The 19,652-nt window shown below is 44.5% G+C and overlaps 1 long non-coding RNA gene across 1 annotated transcript in view; it reads left to right on the plus strand.

Annotated features, from left to right (window-relative positions):
* The window catches only part of LOC125634963 (uncharacterized), an 83,699-nt gene extending 64,336 nt beyond the window's left edge, over positions 1-19,363 (plus strand). The window contains exons 3-4 of the long non-coding RNA XR_007356099.2: positions 16,886-17,133; positions 19,030-19,363. This is a non-coding gene — a long non-coding RNA (uncharacterized LOC125634963). The remainder of the gene's footprint in view (positions 1-16,885; positions 17,134-19,029) is intronic.
* The last annotated feature ends 289 nt before the right edge of the window (positions 19,364-19,652 follow it).

Below are 19,652 nucleotides of genomic sequence, written 5' to 3' on the forward strand. Positions count from 1 at the left end.
ACCAACCGCCCTCCTCCCCAAGTTCCATAGCCTCCACACCCAGACGCCCAAGAACACGGTGGGGAGGCCTCCGGCCAACCAGCCACTCCCCCACAGAGGATTGCCCAAAAAAAAGAAGGCTGTCATTCAATAAATTTTAAAGTTGTAAACTTTTAAAGTGCTGTGCTTAAAGTGCTGTGTGGCATTTTCCTTCCCTCCTCCACCACCCCTCCTGGGATACCTTGGTAGTCATCCCCCTGTTTGTGTGATGAATGAATAACGAATGCATGACTGTGAAGCAGCAATGACTTTATTGGCTCTGCAAGCAATGATTAAAGGGAGGAGGGGAGGGTGGTTAGCTTACAGGGAAGTAGAGTGAACCAAGGGGCGGGGGGGTTCATCAAGGAGAAACAAACAGAACTTTTACACCGTAGCCTGGCCAGTCATGAAACTGTTTTTCAAAGCTTCTCTGATGCGTACCGCGCCCTCCTGTGCTCTTCTAACCGCCCTGGTGTCTGGCTGCGCGTAACCAGCAGCCAGGCGATTTGCCTCAACCTCCCACCCCGCCATAAACGTCTCCCCCTTACTCTCACAGATATTGTGGAGCACACAGCAAGCAGTAATAACAGTGGGAATATTGGTTTCGCTGAGGTCTAAGCGAGTCAATAAACTGCGCCAGCGCGCCTTTAAACGTCCAAATGCACATTCTACCACCATTCTGCACTTGCTCAGCCTGTAGTTGAACAGCTCCTGACCACTGTCCAGGCTGCCTGTGTACGGCTTCATGAGCCATGGCATTAAGGGGTAGGCTGGGTCCCCAAGGATACATATAGGCATTTCAACATCCCCAACAGTTATTTTCTGGTCTGGGAATAAAGTCCCTTCCTGCAGCTTTTGAAACAGACCAGAGTTCCTGAAGATGCGAGCATCATGCACCTTTCCCGGCCATCCCACGTTAATGTTGGTGAAACGTCCCTTGTGATCCACCAGAGCTTGCAGCACTATTGAAAAGTACCCCTTGCGGTTTATGTACTCGGCGGCTTGGTGCTCCGGTGCCAAGATAGGGATATGGGTTCCATCTATAGCCCCACCACAGTTAGGGAATCCCATTGCAGCAAAGCCATCCACTATGACCTGCACATTTCCCAGGGTCACTACCCTTGATATCAGCAGATCTTTGATTGCGTGGGCTACTTGCATCACAGCAGCCCCCACAGTAGATTTGCCCACTCCAAATTGATTCCCAACTGACCGGTAGCTGTCTGGCGTTGCAAGCTTCCACAGGGCTATCGCCACTCGCTTCTCAACTGTGAGGGCTGCTCTCATCTTGGTATTCATGCGCTTCAGGACAGGGGAAAGCAAGTCACAAAGTTCCATGAAAGTGCCCTTACGCATGCGAAAGTTTCGTAGCCACTGGGAATCGTCCCAGACCTGCAACACTATGCGGTCCCACCAGTCTGTGCTTGTTTCCCGAGCCCAGAATCGGCGTTCCACAGCATGAACCTGCCCCATTAGCACCATGATGCATGCATTGGCAGGGCCCATGCTTTCAGAGAAATCTGTGTCCATGTCCTGATCACTCACGGGACCGCGCTGACGTCGCCTCCTCGCCCGGTATCGCGTTGCCAGGTTCTGGTGCTGCATATACTGCTGAATAATGCGTGTGGTGGTTAATGTGCTCCTAATTGCCAAAGTGAGCTGAGCGGGCTCCATGCTTGCCGTGGTATGGCGTCCGCACAGAAAAAAGGCGCGGAACGATTGTCTGCCGTTGCTCTGACGGAGGGAGGGGCGACTGACGACACGGCTTACAGGGTTGGCTTCAGGGAGCTAAAATCAACAAAGGGGGTGCCTGTACATCAAGGAGTATTTCAGGCAGGACTGCACGGAGGGTTCCAATAAGAAATGGTGCACCTAAGTTATCGTTGTTATTGGAACAAGGAGGTTAGCCTGGCCTCTGATTGATACATGGCTAGATTTACCTCGCTGCACCTTCTCTGTGAGTGACTGCAGTGTGACCTAGAGGAATGAGTCCCCTAGACAGGGGAGGAGGCAAATGAGTACAAAACAAATCTGGTCTATTTCTTGTTTTGACCCACTCCATCTATCTTTTACATCTTTGGCTGGCAGCAGACGGTGCAGAAGGACTGCATGCCATCCACATCTCATGGCTGCTTGGCAGAAGATGGTACAGTACGCCTGCTAGCCATCCCCATCTCTTGCCTGCCTGGCAGAAGATGGTGCAATACGACTGCTAGCAATCCTCATCTCTTGCCTGCCTGGCAGAAGATGGTACAGTACGACTGCTAGCAGTCCGTATCGCCTGCCTGCTCACCATAAGATGGTTCAATAGGACTGACTGCAGGACTAAAGAGAATGACCTGGTCAAGTCACTCCAAATTTAGTCCCTGCGCCCATGTCTGCCCAGGCGCTCCCAGCCGACGCGGCCAGGAGCACCTCGGACACGATGAGGACGACTACCAGTCGTATTGCACCGTCTGCTGCCAGAAGGCAAGGGGTTGCTGCTACTGTGCAGCAAAGCCGTACCGCGTCTGCCAGCACCCAGGAGACATAGGGTGACGGTTACCTGAGCGGGCTCCATGCTTGCTGTGGTATGGCGTCTGCACAGGTAACTCAGGAAAAAAGGCGCGAAATGATTGTCTGCCCTTGCTTTCACGGAGGGAGGGAGGGAACGGGGGCCTGACGACACGTACCCAGAACCACCCGCGACAATGTTTTAGCCCCATCAGAGCGCTCCATTGTGACTGCTCTGGACAGCACTCTCAGATGCCCGATTGTTTGCCATTGCTCTGACGCTGGGAGGGGCGCTTACAGGGTTGGCTTCAGGGAGCTAAAATCAACAAAGGGGGTGGCTTTACATCAAGGAGTATTTCAGGCAGGACTTCACAGAGGGTTCCAATAAGAAATGGTGCACCTAAGTTATTGTCCTTATTGGAGCAAGAAGGTTAGCCTGGCCTCTGATTGATACATGGCTAGATTTACCTCGCTGCACCTTGACTGCAGTGTGATCTAGAAGAATGAGTCCCCTAGACAGGGGAGGGGGGGGAAGCAAATGAGTACAAAACAAATCTGGTCTATTTCTTGTTTTGACCCACTCCATCTATCTTTTACATCTTTGGCTGGCAGCAGACGGACTGCATGCCATCCACATCTCATGACTGCTCGGCAGAAGATGGTACAGCACGACTGCTAGCAGTCCGTATCGCCTGCCCGCTCACCATAAGACGGTTCAATAGGACTGACTGCAGGACTAAAGAGAATGACCTGGTCAAGTCACTCCAAATTTAGTCCCTGTGCCCATGTCTGCCCAGGCGCTCCTGATCGACCTCACAGAGGCGACCAGGAGCACCTCAGACATGACGATGACGGCTACCAGTCGTACTGTACCGTCTGCTGCCACAAGGCAAGGGGTTGCTGCTACTGTGTAGCAATGCCGTACCGCGTCTGCCAGCACCCAGGAGACATAGGGTGACGGTTACCTGAGCGGGCTCCATGCTTGCCATGGTATGGCGTCTGCACAGGTAACTCAGGAAAAAAGGCGCGAAATGATTGTCTGCCCTTGCTTTCACGGGGGGAGGGAGGGAACGGGAGGCTGACGATATGTACCCAGAACCACCCGCGACAATGTTTTAGCCCCATCAGGCATTGGGATCTCAACCCAGAATTCCAATGGGCAGCGGAGACTGCGGGAACTGTGGGATAGCTACCCACAGTGCAACGCTCCGGAAGTCGACGCTTGCCTCGGTACTGTGGAAGCGCTCCGCCGAGTTAATGCACTTAATGCACTTAGAGCATTTACTGTGGGGACACACACACTCGAATTTATAAAACCGATTTCTAAAAAACCGACTTCTATAAATTCGACCTTATTCCGTAGTGTAGACATACCCTAAGAGGTAATACTTCCCCACTCACAAGCACTGAGTCTGTGTGTAGCGGAGAAAACTTAATAAGAAGAGGAAAGGAACGTGGGAAAACACCACAACCATGATTCGAATACATCTGACCATGAGCAAGACTCCCGCACTCCAGAGTACATTGGGCAGTATCCTTTGCCTCCATTTCTCACTTTCCGGTGTGAAAGTCCAAACAAATGTCCCTTTAACATGCCCACCTTGGCCATACCTCACTCACAGTTGCTGTCCTTGGTCATCAGAGACCCAGAGTTCAGAGGTGCATTTGCCTGAGTACACCTCCCACTCAGGGTGGGGGAGTAGAAACGTCAAGCAATGCATTTGCTACGGCTTCCGCTGTTCACTCTGCATCACTTCCTGTTGCCACTTCTGTGCTATTGTTCACTCTGCTGCCGTCATTCGTTGTGCCATTGTTCACTCCACTATGCTGTCATCTGCTCTGTCGCTGACGGCCCTGTGCTGTCATCTTCTGCTGCCACCTGCCTCTCTACTGTGACCTTTGTGAGTCGGTCTCTTGAGGTTTCACCCAGCTCCCAGTGGAGGCACTTCACCTCTAGCGCAAGCTGGGCAATCTCCGACAGCAAGTCTAAGCACTTAGACCTGATTATCAGTGATTTCAGCTCTAGTGGTCACTTAACAGAACAAAAGACTCTCAGTGGAGCATAATCAGTTCTATCTTTTAACAGAGGAGAGGGGTAGGTCAAATGGTGCCTATGACTCTTAGGCAGATCCCACACCACCAAGCAGAAATATCTATCCCCTCCCGCTCTCCCCCTCACCCCCCCTACTGGGATTTGGCATCCAAACCCCTTGCTTAGCAAGTGCAGTTCAGTTAAGGGTGACACTTTCCATCAGGACAGGCTAAGTACAGTTGCTGCCCTTTACTCATAGAATAAGGATAACAACATTTCATTACCCCTGCATTCAATACTGAAGTTGTTTGTAACCCAATGCCAGCCAAAATTGATCACTAGGTCAACACAGCCCTGTTTGCTGGATACCAGGCAGAGTAGGTGTGTTCATATAAATACAGTCTAGTCCTGAAGCCTTTTGCCCCATAGCTCATCTCCAGCTTTTAGGGGAAAGCTCATTCAGACCTTGCTTACATATAGATATTGCTTTTTCCCCAATAAATTATTTTGATTATAAAGCACGTTGTAGAGAAATGTAAGAGGGATTTTACATATTTGTTATATTTTGTACCAGGTTTATTAACCATTCAAAATTGTTTTTATAAAATGCTATAATCCACTTAATAATAAGGGAAGATTGTACTGTTATGACTAATAAATAGCAGTAGAAATTGATAAATGTTACCAATAAAGTATTACCAAAGTCTCTTCTGTCTGTCAAGTTTTAATCCTAGAGTCACTTTCCACTGGGGACCCACACCAGTATCAATGGAAGTTGTACATGCAGATCTAGGGCAGCAGGCCGGCCTCTACAGAGTTTTGCTGCTCTAGGCAAACTGGAAAATATCCACCCTTCCTTACACGCAGTCACACACACAGTCCCTAAACATCATGCTTCTTTTAATGTGTCAGGTCCTAGAAGCAACCACCTGTGGGATGCGTACAATGGAGCTGGCCCTAGCAGTATCCACTGTAACAGCTATCACAAAAGAATATGGATGTCATTCATGGTTTCTTTAAAATTAAGAAAAAACTCAAACGTTAGATTGAATCTCTCAACTGTGCCTTAGGCAGGGTTTGTTAAATGCAGAATAGCATGAGAAAACCCAAGTGTTGTTGCTTTCAAGATTAAGGCCCGGTCTACATTATAAGCTTACAATCAATATAACTATATTGCTAAGGGGTGTGAAAAATCCACACCCCCCGAGTGAGGTAGTTATACCAACCTAACCGTTAGTGTAGACAGCGCTATGTTGAGAGGAGGGCTTCTCCCGTCAACATAGCTACTGCCTCTCGCTGAGGTGGATTAACTACACCAACGGGAGAAGCTCTCCCAGCTGCACAGCAGCATCTTCACTGAAGCGCTGCACAAGCGTAGCTGTGCCCCTGCAGTGTTTTAAGTGCAGAGCTGCCCTTAGTCTTACCAAAAAAATGCAATTTTCTTGAATGCTGAAGAAGGATCAGGAAGAGGTACAAAATTAAGACTCTCACCTCATCAGGTGATCTGATGTAACCAGTTGCAACCTAATTCAGCCTGCTGAATGCTTCACTTAAAGATTGTTGAGGAAAGCAGAGACTTTAAACTCCCATTTGAAAAACACTCTACTGCCCTCTTTGTAAGCAATGTACCATACCTAAGCAGGTTTCAGAGTAGCAGCCGTGTTAGTCTGTATTCGCAAAAAGAAAAGGAGGACTTGTGGCACCTCAGCGACTAACAAATTTATTTGAAAAGCTTATGCTCAAATAAATTTGTTAGTCTCTAAAGTGCCACAAGTCCTCCTTTTCTTCATACCTAAGCAGTTAGCTATTCTCCTCTGGAATGACTCCAAGGGAAAAAGAATCTGCCACAGTTTTAAATTTCTCTAGTGTGACCTCATGTATCGGAGTCTGGTCTGCCTCTCAGTTCACCAAGCCAGAGGACATATGCTAAAAGGATTCCCTTCCCTATCAGGTCATGTATTCAGAGTAGGATCCTGGTTGTGTGGCTTTTACTTAATGCTCAAATAATATAATGAGGGCTGCTCTATAAATACTTAAGAGACAGATTTTAGTCTCCTCTCCCCCCGCCACTACCCTCCCTCCTTCTCTTGCAGCAGTTGTCAAGACTGATCATTCTGTAGCAGTTTCCTCTAAGATGGCAATGTCCCTCCACAACCAAATGCCACGGGTAGCACAGTCTTGGAAGAAAATTGTCATTGATAGTTGGTGAGTGCCACCTCTTTTTCTTTGACATAGTCACAGTCACTTTGCAGCCGCATATCGCAACTCTGCACCTCCTGAACCATCATTATAAGTGCCTGACAATTAAAAAATTCAGCTCAAAAAAAAAAAAAAAGAAGAGAAGAGAAGAGAAGAGAAGATTAGGCAGAAGTGAGAACTCAAAGAAATGCACTCAGAGTTTGTCAACAGTAGGAAGTTACAATGTGTTAGAATAAGTGTTAACATGATGTTAAACATACCACAGCACTAAGCATAAGCCAAGACTTATGTTTCACACCATGTCAGCTGGTTGTGATTAACTGGGGGTTGGGAGAGGAAGGGAGTTAACCACAATCAGCGGACATGATGTGAAACAGGATATGGCCCGATTTACACCTTATGAGTTAGAAAATTTCCTAACGATGTAATTTCCTAGTGAATACACAGCAAACAATCCCACAAGCACATACATGCATTGGTATTTGCCTATGCATGTTCAGTAGCTGGACACGAAACATATCCAAAATCAAATGTATGTTTGCATGCTCAATTTTAAAAAGGCAAATGCTTATGTATGCTTTTGAGGGAGCGATGAGGCACAAAATTGCAGAGGTAGAAGTTCAGTTACAAAAAGTAAGGTTTCATTTTTGTACTGTCACTTTACTGACCCTGACTAAATTTCACCATTTCTGCATTCTAAAACAAAAAATACAGACATCAGATTAAAGCCAAAGAGATTACAAATAGTTTCATTTAAACATCATTAAGTGCAATTCTTGTATAACACAAAAGGTTAATATCATAGCAACTTATTAAATGAATTTCTGTGAACCTCATCAAGAAAGTTAATAATTTAGATACCACATGAACTATGAGAAAAATCCCTCTGATACACTTGTCTCTATAAGGCAGCAGTTTTCAAGGTTATTCCTTTCATATGTCTTTATGGAAGTGACTGCTGCTAACTGGAAAATGACACATACTTTGAGATTTATTATTTCAGTAATTGCATTTCAGTTGCTAATTAAAAGCAGAGCCAAGATGACTATTTCAAAAGAAGATACAAATGTGACATTTTCTGAAATTTTGTGTATACACACACACACACACCAACCCTTCCTGCCTACACCTCACACACACACCCCAGTACAAGTAGCATACATATACTTAGCAATATACACTCTGAGTGAGGCATTTCTGGAGAAGCCCCAGAGTGTGACAGATAGGAGACCGGAGTGTGACAGGAGATGCAGACCGGAGATCAGTCAGTTACAATGCATGACATGCTGGATCCCACAAAGGTCTTCTAAAGGTGAAGGGAACAGAAGAATCTAGGGGGATGTCAGAGAAAGAGGGAGTCTTGGTAAGTCTATCACAGGTATGACTATTGGGATCTAGAGGCTTGGTGCAAAGTACATGGAAATCAATGGAAAGATTCCACCCACTGACACAAGGAACTTTGGATCAGGTCTTTGGACATGGACTAGGATGACCTTTAAGTAGGCTGGAGTCACCCCTTGGGATTTGTGAAGGAAAAGACTAGGCAAAGCCTTTTGAAGGGCCATGGAGGAAGCCACTCACCAAAAGGAGAGTTAAAAGGTTCCAGGCATCAGAAAGACAAGTGAGACAGACAAGTGAGATGGAAATGGGATGAGTCTGTTCTTCTGTAATTCTACTCAAGGTTTAAGTTCTATTCCTAGAAAGGGTGGCAGTTTGGATAGGTTCTCACATTAACGGATTCACTCTGACCTTCTGCACAGAGGTGAATTGCACCCACAGTTAATAGGTAGCAGTATCCCTTTCCCACAGCAAGACACTAGGTTTTCAAAGACTGTTAGAGTAGGTCTGTGCCTTCCAGCCCATGTAGACAGATGTGCTAGCTCTGTTTGAGCTAGCCCACTTAAAAATGACAAAAACCAAAAAAAGAACCTCATGCAGTACGGACATCAGGGCACAGGCAGCAGCAGCATGGGCTAGCTACCCGAGCTCAGACCCAAGGGGATGAGCAGGCTTGTACTTGGGTGCCCGTGCTGAAATTCCACACCGAGATTTTTAGCATGGTAGATGGAACAGAGCTTGCACATGCCTGTCTCCCCAAGCTGGGAGGCACGCTCTCAGCTGCAGCAGAGACATATCCTCAGAAGCTCTCGTATTTTCCTACTGTTTCCAGGGTTCACTGTGGGAATGAGAAGGAAGACGAAGAAAAGCTGATGAAGGGAATTCAAGCTAATGAATATTAACGAAGGTTCACACTCAAAAGAGCATTCTGAATTCAAGTGTCTTTGAAAATCATTCTAGTGCTGTGGCTATAAACTATGCAACTTTCCTGTCCCTGACTTCTTGCCATCTGGTAGTAATCATCTCCAGGATAAATGGAGATATTATGGGGAACATCTCACCTGTTCCTGGAATTAGGTTTATAATTAACAGAAATGGTCTTGAACTAGGCAAAGAGCGGAGGAAAGTAAGGTAAGAGTCAGGAAACAGAAAGGGGAAAAGGCAAATGGCAGAGCTGAACTGTGATCATTTGTGGCAAGACCACTATCAAAATTATTTTTGTTCCTCCTTTGCTGCAGATTTTTAAAATTAGTGTTTTTAATTTCCCTCTCTGTTCAGAATTTTACAGCCCATATCAGAATAGCAAATATAACAGAGGGTTGAGTTAAGAGAGGGAGTTTAAAACATTTGTCATTGTTCTAGAGAAAAATAACTAGCATCCAGTTCCCGCAACCCTTCCTGAAGGGAAGTAGTTCTTGTGTGAGAAGTCCCATTGACTTTGATGAGACTAAGAACATAAGAATGGCCATATTGGGTCAGACCAATGGTCTACCTAGCCCAGTATCCTGTCTTCTGACAGTGGCCAGTGCCAGGTGCTCCAGAAGGAAATGAACAGAACAGGTAATCATCAAGTGATCCACCCCCAGTCGCCCATTCCCAGTTTCTGGCAGACAGAGGCTAGGGACACGATTCTTGCCCATCCAGGCTAATAGCCATTGAATAGCTACATGCGTAAGTAAGGATTCCTCCTCACGTAACGAATGCAGAAACCTTACATGAGTATGGAGTGTCAAAGCATTACAAGATTGAAGATTTAGAACACTGAACGCCCTCTGCATTTTCTTCCCTCTTGCTTCTCTTTTTAAAAATAGAGCCAAAATAAACCCACAACATGCAAGCCCTCTGTAAACTGCCCGTGTGGAAACTTTTGTACATCCACGTGCTGCACACATCAAGCTGATTGTTGTCACCTTGTGTTGTCATTTAGTACTGCGACAGCCATGCATGGAGTGCTGGCAAATCAAAATGGCAGCATCTTACCAACTTTGCACAGGTGTGGAGGACCCAAGGCACTGGAGAATTAGGTCCAGTATTATCAAGACATTCAGGGCACAGAACATTATGCAAAGTTAAAATTGCCTAGTGCTGCCACTCACCCTTCCAGAATGTGAAGGGAGGCCAATCAAATCTCTGGAAAATGTCAGCTAATGCAGAGTGAAAGCAACACAACCGTAAGCCTCTGAAACCCAGGAATTAGAGAGTTAAGGTAATGCCTCCCATCCTGCCCCCACCTGGCAACATTACACCATTAATACCCCACAATAACGTGCAGGGCATGGATTCCCTCAATGCCAGGAGGAAAAGTCTTGGGCTACTTTAGGAGCAGTGTTTGAATGTTAAGATTGTTTAAAATACCTCTTTAATTCAACAACAAAATCTTTCTACTAGCTGCAGAGACTTTCCCCTCTGCAAATTGTCAGCTATTCACCGGGAATCACCACAGTTCTTACTTGACAGCACTGCTTATTGATTAATGAACACATGCTCTGCTGTGTGTTATTTATTATAAAAAGACGTGGCTTGAAAGAACAAATCTGATTAGTTGGGAAAGATTCTCTGCCTTTTGGATCCGGAAAGCTATAGCTGCTTTTACATATCAGCAGCCTTCCACAATGCCTGAGATCTACAGTTGTATCACATGTACATAAGATTGTTTTACAAAACTGGAAATAAATCTGTGGCCAGAATTTCAATAGACTGAAGACATATTTCTAAGGCCAAGGCCTCTCATGAGCCATGTTGCTTCTTGTACATAATCATCACTCATGATTTACCAGGAGATGGTCTGTTTCATATGCATGCACTGAAAGCCCCACTCACCATGGTCAAAACAGAAGGATCTTATGAAATTTTAAGAGCAGGGTACTGTGATTTTTGCACAATAAGATACCTTGTTTAGACTAAAGAAGGGAAGGGCAGTAAGGTTCAAGAAAACACGGTGATTTCTTTTTCCCTCTGGTGGCTGATTCTATACTGTGTGATGACGGAAGAAGTGACAACAGTTACTAAAACAACATTATTGGAATCGACACAGAGACCAAGGCAGTCATATCTAACTTTAAAATACACAGTCTGGGTATATCTGACTAGACTGGAGTTGATAAATTTAGATATCTGCAGGCCCCCATCTGGTTACATTCTAATTTAAATTCCAATGAGAGTATTGATTCTGTTCCCAAAAGAACGGAGGTGAAATTGTGTGGTCTTGACAAAGTAAATTGTCTCATGAACCATGCTATAAGCTACTCTTGGTCACACAAATAAGTCTGTATATGCAGTCACTTACAGAATATGGCTTTGTCCATTACAGATATTGCTGGCTCTCTCTAGATTAAATGTTCTAGAGTGCTAATTTCACAGATTTATAAGCCATGACAACTTTATGGCTCACATTAAATACTTGGGATGAAAACCAAGAGCAGCAGGCATGGGAGAAGAAGCTGAAAACTTTAAGATTTATTTTGGTCTTTTGGAACTTACTATAGATCCATTTCTAGGCTTTTCCCTATCAGCAAACATCTCCACCATGGTATGCTGTAGGGATTGTATATACAGTCCCATTTTCCATTAAACAGGATTTCTGAGTATCTCCTTCACACTGCTTTGAAACCTCTAGCTTTAAAGGTATCCTGGAATTTTGAAAAGAGCACACTTCAGATCAGCTAGACCTGCATAATTCATATATGGATACAGAGACACACACAGCTGCATGGCTAACTAGTGCAACTGTACCCAGAGGAAGTGGGGTAGAGCATTGTATACAAAGAGGCTAGGAAAAAGACTCAGTGGTACTGCAATTGGTTAACACAGTTCCTACTCGCTTAGCTCCCTTTTTGATCACCTGGCTGCACCAACTCTCTAGAGAGCACCAAAGTTCCAATTCACGTTCTAGCTTTAGTAATGGGTACGATTCAAACAAAGCAAGTCCAGTTCTTGGATGGGGAACTCTGCTAAATGGTTGACTCCATGTTACCATCTAGCTACTAGATGGCAGACAGAGCAATGGGGAAACCTGATATGGTTGAAGTTCGTCATGTAAATAGCCCTCTCTGGACAGGAGTGCCTTTGAATGTGCCAGTGAAAGTGTATTTTGTTGTAACTGGGAAGGAGTATTTGAAAACTGAGTACTGTGCATACGGCACTGTATTTTTAACCAGGAAAACACTGTGCTCATAACAGCATGCTCTCCATACCTGGCTAACTTACCTGCGCAGTTAAAACCTTAGTGATGGTAGACAGTGAGTTCTACAGGAGACTTTCCTCATTTACTTCATGCCTCCTAAGACACAAGCTAGTAAATGGCACAAGGTTCATAGGAAAATGGTGCTCTCTCTCCTCCCTATGCCTGGATGCAGTCCTATTTTTAAGTATAGATACTCGGGACCCTGCCAGCATACCCAGACAGTTCAGGTGAAGTTGAGGTCCTGCTGTGTGGACGATGCCATTTCGTTTCTGTAGAAGTGCTGAAACAGCAACCCCCTACCCCACATCTAAGCAAGTCCTATAGTCCTATAGGTCCTTGCAGAAATAATTGATCAAATTAAAGTTAGTAAAGATTTCCTGAGCCATTAGACTTGGTAAGATGCACAGAAGAGGAGATCCTGGCTCTGGATCTCATAAGGTACCCAGGATAGTACATGCCAGTCTAGCCAAAATCCCCACAGCACACCAAAAGAGATGGGTGTAATGGAATGTTCAACTATTCTACTGTTCAGCCATGGCACGGCACTGTATGTAACATGCCTTATTTAAGCTAGCATTCATATCTGGCAGATCACTGAAGGATCGTATAGTGATCACAGCCGGTGTATATCCTTCTGAGACAGAAGCTCTGTTCCCGTCCATCTCTAGGACAGAAGCCTGACCTGCTAGTAGCAGTCCTGCAACCTACTGTATTCAGTAAGGCCTAGCAACAAACAGGGTAGTGCCTCGACCATCTCTTCCATGCCAGCCCAAGTGTCAGTAGGATTCCAGGTGTGAGCTGCCAGAATTAGGTCCTTGCAGAAATAATTGATCAAATTAAAGTTAGTAAAGATTTCCTGAGCCATTAGGCCAATGAAAACTGCACAAGTGGAAAATAACTTCTAAAAAATTAAGATGCTGCTGCATTGCTTTTGTTCTTGTTTCCTTTGACTTTTACACCTTTTGAGAAAAGGTGTTGAACTGAACCATGAATGTGAGATTAACCAAGGCAATTTCTTTGCACTTCAACTGCTTGCCAGGGGCACTGCCCTAACACTGACCCAGCCAATATATTTCCATCCAATCATCTGCAGAAAGAGAAACAGACCTCTAAACTTCAAGGTCGTTAAAGGAGCTAGGATTTCAATGCCATTTGTTTGTGGAGTCATATATATGTGTAACCGTCTTATGCCCATGTTAAGTTTTACTGCCATTCAATACTCAAACAAGTTTCTAAAAAAATAGAGAGCCAAGTTTCAAGGTAACAGGAAAGAGGTTAACATTTCAACAATGGCAGTTTTAGAGTAGCTAATTTAAAATTACAAGGAGTCTGGTGGCACCTTAAAGACTAACGGATTTATTTGAGCATAAGCTTTTGTGGGTAAAAACCCCACTTCTTCAGATGTGTGGAGTGAAAATTACAGATGCAGACATAAATATACTGGCACATGAAGAGAAGGGAGTTACCTCACAAGTGGAGAATCAGTGCTGACAGGGCCAATTCGATCAGGGTGAATGTAGTCCATTCCCAATAATGGAATTGACACCTCCTCATCTATTATTGGGAATGGACTACATCCACCCTGATCGAATTGGCCCTGTCAGCACTGATTCTCCACTTGTGAGGTAACTCCCTTCTCTTCATGTGCCAGTATATTTATGTCTGCATCTGTAATTTTCACTCCACGCATCTGAAGAAGTGGGGTTTTTACCCACAAAAGCTTATGCTCAAATAAATCCGTTAGTCTTTAAGGTGCCACTGGACTCCTTGTTGTTTTTGTGGATACAAACTAACACGGCTACCCCCTGATCATTTAAAATTACTTACTTTTAAATGTTTAACTAGATATTTTCTGTAACTAGACTAGGATCTTAAACAACTCATAAAAAGCTTTCCATTCTGCTTTTCAGACTAGTTAAAAATGTACTGAGTGAACATTACTGTGGCCTTTCCCAAAAACCTGAACTGACCTCCTGAATAATCAAGCCATAGAAATTCCCCAAAATAAGTGCTTTTGAATAAGAGCGTCTCTTCTCAAAGAACATCCAATTGTGATCTGAAAATTGCCATAGATGGAGAATCTGCCATGACCTTTTGTAAACTGATCCAATGGTTAATTACCCACTGTTAAAGTATACACTTTGTTTCCAGTCTGAATTTGTTTAGTTTCAACTTCCAGCCATTGGATCTCGTTACAGCTCTGCTAGATAGAAGAGCCCATTATCAAACATTTGTTCCCCATATAGTTACTTAGAGACTTTGATCAAGTCACCTTTTCTTTTTTCAGCTAGATATATCGAATTCCTTGAGTCTATCACTATAAAGCAGATTTTCTAATCCTTTAATCATTCTTGTGGCTCTGCTCTGAACCCTCGGCAATTTATCAACATCCTTCTTGAATTGCGGACACCAGAACTGGACACAGTATTCCAGTAGCAATTGCACTAGGCCAAATACAGAAGTAAAACAACATCTCTACTCCTATTTGAGATTCCTATTTGTCCATTCAAGGATCACATTAGCCTTTTGGCTACAGCATTGCACTGGGAATTCATGTTCAGCAGATTATCCACCACAACGCCTAAAACTTCAGAGTCACTGTTTCCCAGGATAGAGTACCCCATCTTGTAAGTATAGCCTGCATTCTTTGTTCCTAGATGTGTACATGTCCATTTAGCAGTACTAAAAATAAAGTACCTGTAGTGGGACAATTTTCCTGATGGAGACGTTCTGGAAAAAACAAAGTCAGCAACTCCTAGTGAAACTTGCAAAAAAAGAGTAGTTCTTCTTACCGCAGTCCTTAAGCGAACAAACAAACAAAAAACCCACACAGAAGTCAAATTATTCCTAGTGTTTCCCCAAAATCATACAAATGTATGAATGGTAAATAAAATGCACTCTAAAGGAGTATGGAAAGTCACAATCAAGGATGCTGATGAAGGTTGAGAGAAATTTCAGGCTGTTCCTTAGTTGCTCAGCCAGAGAGGAAAAACAGCAGCTCAGAGTGACAAGGCAGGTGAAATGCTCACAGAGCTCCTCAGAGTGGCCTATTATCACCTCACTGCTCCTCAGGCACATATATTTGATGGGCAAAGGGAAGCAACAGCTTTTAATGCTCAGGGCAAAACCTTTAAAGAGATAAGGTTTCAGAGTAACAGCCGTGTTAGTCTGTATTCGCAAAAAGAAAAGGAGTACTTGTGGCACCTTAGAGATTTACCAATTTATTTGAGCATAAGAGATAAAGAGATAAGCACACTGAAGCATATAAAAATCTTTGTTCACTTCAACTATTCTGCTAAGGCTAGAAAAAAAAAATCTTGACCCAGATGCGACAGGAACAGAAAGCAACTTGGAACACTGGCTGAAGGAGGCAGAGGAAGTCTTTAGCTACGGGCCTGTAAACCGTATGGCTCGTGGGGTGCTCCAAGGGGATGGGATCCTTTAAGAAGTCTTCTCTGTCAAAACAACACGGCTGCAACAACATTGCATACAGAACAATGCATGGCAGTCCATAACCCTTGTTTAGTGTACCCTCTCCTGGGAAGGAAATTGTCCGGGGAGTGAATGGCACAACTACTTCTTGGCCAGAAATGAGAGAATTGAGGACTCAGCAGAGGCACCTTCCAGGCTGGCAAGGACCTGGGCCAATGTATCGTTCTGCCTCCCCCGCAAGCAGCCATCTCATTCCACTCTTCAGAAATCCTCCTTTTCAGCCAGTAGTGCTGGGTATAATGGCTGGTTTAATTACCTCCAATTCCAATACATGGATTATCCACTTAATTCACCACTCCAATAAAACCAAACTGACCCTAGCGGAAGTAATCCAATATGCTGTGGGTATGACAGTCTGGAGGAAGAGATAGAATCACGGCGGCTTAAAATAATGGGGCACTCACCACTCGGGTTGACCTAATTCTCTCAGTTGTCACTAGGGAGAGGTGAAGTGTCCTTGGCATGCAGTCTTAGACATCCCGCAAAGGGAGGACCAACACTTGTCTACACAGGACAGAACAGGACAGGACAGGCCATTCCCTTTTTCATGCAGGATTCTTTTTATTATTACCTGAGAAACAGAGCAAATCAAAGCTCCTTGTCAGGTGAATTTGTAGGCAGAGTGAAAACAAAGGTGTTTCCAAAATCAAGTCTCACATTTGATACAGAAAACAAGGCTAAAATATTTGATTCAATGTTAGAACTGGTCAAGAGTCCAGAATTCCTGGCCCACTGGAAATTGTGATATCTCCACCTTGGTTTTCATCTTGCATCGAAATGTTTCATTCTGCCTCAGCTCAGCATCAAATTACATCTACCCAAGCTGCCTCAGGGCCTCACAGGAGTTGAAGTTCAGGGCCATCACACCTCCATTCTCCTCTACAGGCTTTGATCCCTGATTGTCCCATGATGTCTACAGTTACAGGGTTCCTATGATGCACAGCAGTAGCTCCCTAAAGGGGAGACCACAGTTCCATCATAGGAGATAGTCTGCCCAGAGAGACCAGCCAGAGAGAAAATGGGTGCCCATGAGGCACCTGCACAGCTCAGGTGCACACATTAATATTGTACTGAATCAAAACAATTTGAGACTTGGTTTCTTACGTGGGTCTAAATAATTACTTTCACAGGAAGTAGGAAGCCAAAGCAAGGAAGTGGCAGTCTCCTCCAGGAATGGACAACATGCACTGCCAAAAGCGGTCATTACTCAGCAAGGAGGGGCATGGCTTCAACACACGCAACATAGCTGAAAGCTCCCCGAGCACTCCCACAACCTCATTGAGCAGCACTGGCAAAATCTAAGCAGAGAAGACTCTGACCCAGAGTAAACAGAGTACGCCCTGCAGAATTTGAGACAACAGACCAGATTCTCAACTGGGTGAGTTTCCACAGTCCTGCTGAAGTAGATGTAGCTATGCCACTTTACACCAACTGAAGAGACGGCCATTAATTCTGGGAGTGATAAAGAAATGAGAAATGATGGGGCAGCACTTCTCTGAAAGCCTATTTTTAGTATTTACACTGCTTATTACCCCCAAGTCAATGAAGTATCAGGCCACACAAACAATCTTGGACAGGAAATAGAGCATAATCCTATTTTGCCAACACTGCACATGAAACAAAAAAATGAAAAATAGATTCTTCTAATCTGTTGCTTGGTCTAGATTTCCTTGCAACTTAAAAACCCAGTGACACTTGTGGTTTGGAAATACTGATGGGCTGTGCTCACGCAAAGGAGGGATTAATTGTAATTGCTGACTTCTTCTGAGCACATTTAACAAAGTAGCAGCCACATGCTGCCTTATTCCATGAATCCAAGGGATTGTGTGAGCAGGCAGTGTTATATTACTCCTGGGTGGGAATGAAATCATGTGGGAGCTGCAAGCGTGGCTCACAGAGAAAAATTACCATTTTATATTTATTACTTTGGCTGGCTTAAGTGCCACAGGAATAGACTCACTAATGCATTTGAGGGCAATTCCCCAACACTTTGATTCTGTTGCTTTGTAAACTATTTTTAGGGAATGTCTCGGAAGGCATTTAAAGGGACATGCCATCCAATTTTTAAAGGTTATTTTGGTGGTTTGTCAGAATGATACCAATAGTACACTACATCTCCCCAGATTACATGGCTATTCTGAATTCAGCTAAGAAATCCATATGTTGGGGGAAAAAACAAAACACAAACCCTTTTCTTTTTCCTCATACATCTCTTTTGTTCCCTAAAACAGATTATATTTTCAATAGGATATTATCATTCTGACTGCTAGCTTTTAAACTGGTAATTGTACAATTTAGATGACTTGTGCATGCTTCCTGCTATTTTTAAGTATTACTTTAATGAATATAGAGGCTTGAACATACATAATAACTGCATAATTAATCCAGAAATTCACAATTTATTTTCTGAAAGGGCATCTCATCAAAACTATACCCTTTTCATAGAAGGACAAGGTGTGGGTGTATGGGAGAAGGGGTTACTTCCCCTTCCTGAGTCTTCAAATACTCAGACTACAGTACACTATTCAGAATATAGTTCCCCCTTTGTCTTGCAGATTGATTTGCTTTTCCAGCACAAAGATATACCTTTCAGCTGTTGAATCCATACTGTAGGTCAATCTTCAATGTGGATTTCCAGCACAGGGCAATCAGCATGCTTCCTGTTTATGCAATAATAACCCTATCCTGAACTCACCAGATGCTAAAACTGAAAGCCGAGGGGTTTATTGGCCCAGGATGTTTAATGACCACTTGAAGGTGCTTCCTGTTTATTTCAGTAGCTTATTTTATTGTAATAACTAAATTCTGGGGTGGATAAACTGCAAGGTTAGAGAGCAAGGAGTTTAGCAAGTAATCTCAAAGGTTGAAATTCGAACCTGCAGCAAAGACTATATTCCAGATATGCACATTAGTAATCAAAAAGTAGCTTACAGCCCAACCAACCCACAGCTAAAGTAGCTTGTATTCTCTCCTTTACAGATCTCATTTAAAAACCCCACAATTCCACAACTCAAAATCATTTTTTGTGAAGAATTTGGTTACTCTTCCACTTAAACCTCCTTGTACATTTCTTCCCTGCTATAATGCAGAAGGAAATGTAAAATGTGAGTAGCTCATCATCAAGTTATTTATATTCTAATTCAAAGAGAGAGCACATCTAAGACTATCTTTATTCTAGGAAATTTTAACCAGTAAAGATCGTCAGCCAGTTATATTAACATGACATGGCTGCATAAAAAAAAAAATGTTTCACATTTTTTTCTCCTTCTGTCAGCTAGGTTAGAAGAAAAGCCCAGCACCAGGTCCATCTGATGAAGGAAGTCTGGCAGCACTGGTAAAGGGCACTGGGTCTTGCAGCAGCAGATCTGGAGAGAGTGAGCTGGAGGCAATCTGAACACCTCTAAGAACCACAGCTGCGTTGGGAGAAGTACGAGTAGCAGGATAATCTGTTCCCTTTCTTGCCTGTAGGGTTGCCAACTGTCCAATCACACAAGCCCAAACGTCCTTGCCCCACCCCAACCCCTCCCCGAGCCTTCTCTGAGGCCCCGCCCCACTCACTCCATCCCCTCTCCCTCCGTTGCTCACTCTCTCCCACCCTCACTCACTTTCACTGGGCTGGGTTGGGTTCTGGGAGGGGGTGTGGGCTCTGGGCTGGGGCCGAAGTGTTCAGAGTGTGGGAGGGGGTGTGGGGTACAGGAGCAGGTGTAGGGTGCAAGATCTGGGAGGGAGTTAAGGTGCTGGAGGGAGCTCACAGCTGGGCGAGGGGTTGGGGTGCAGAAGGGACTACAGGCTCCGGGAGGGGGCTCAGGGCTGGGGCAGTGGATTGGCGTGCAGGAGGGGATGATGGGTGTGGGCTCTGGGAGGAAGTTTGGGTGTAGGAAGGGGCTCCAAGCTCGG

The sequence above is a fragment of the Caretta caretta genome, chromosome 3 (assembly GCF_965140235.1).
Source record: "Caretta caretta isolate rCarCar2 chromosome 3, rCarCar1.hap1, whole genome shotgun sequence".
NCBI lineage: Eukaryota > Metazoa > Chordata > Testudines > Cheloniidae > Caretta > Caretta caretta.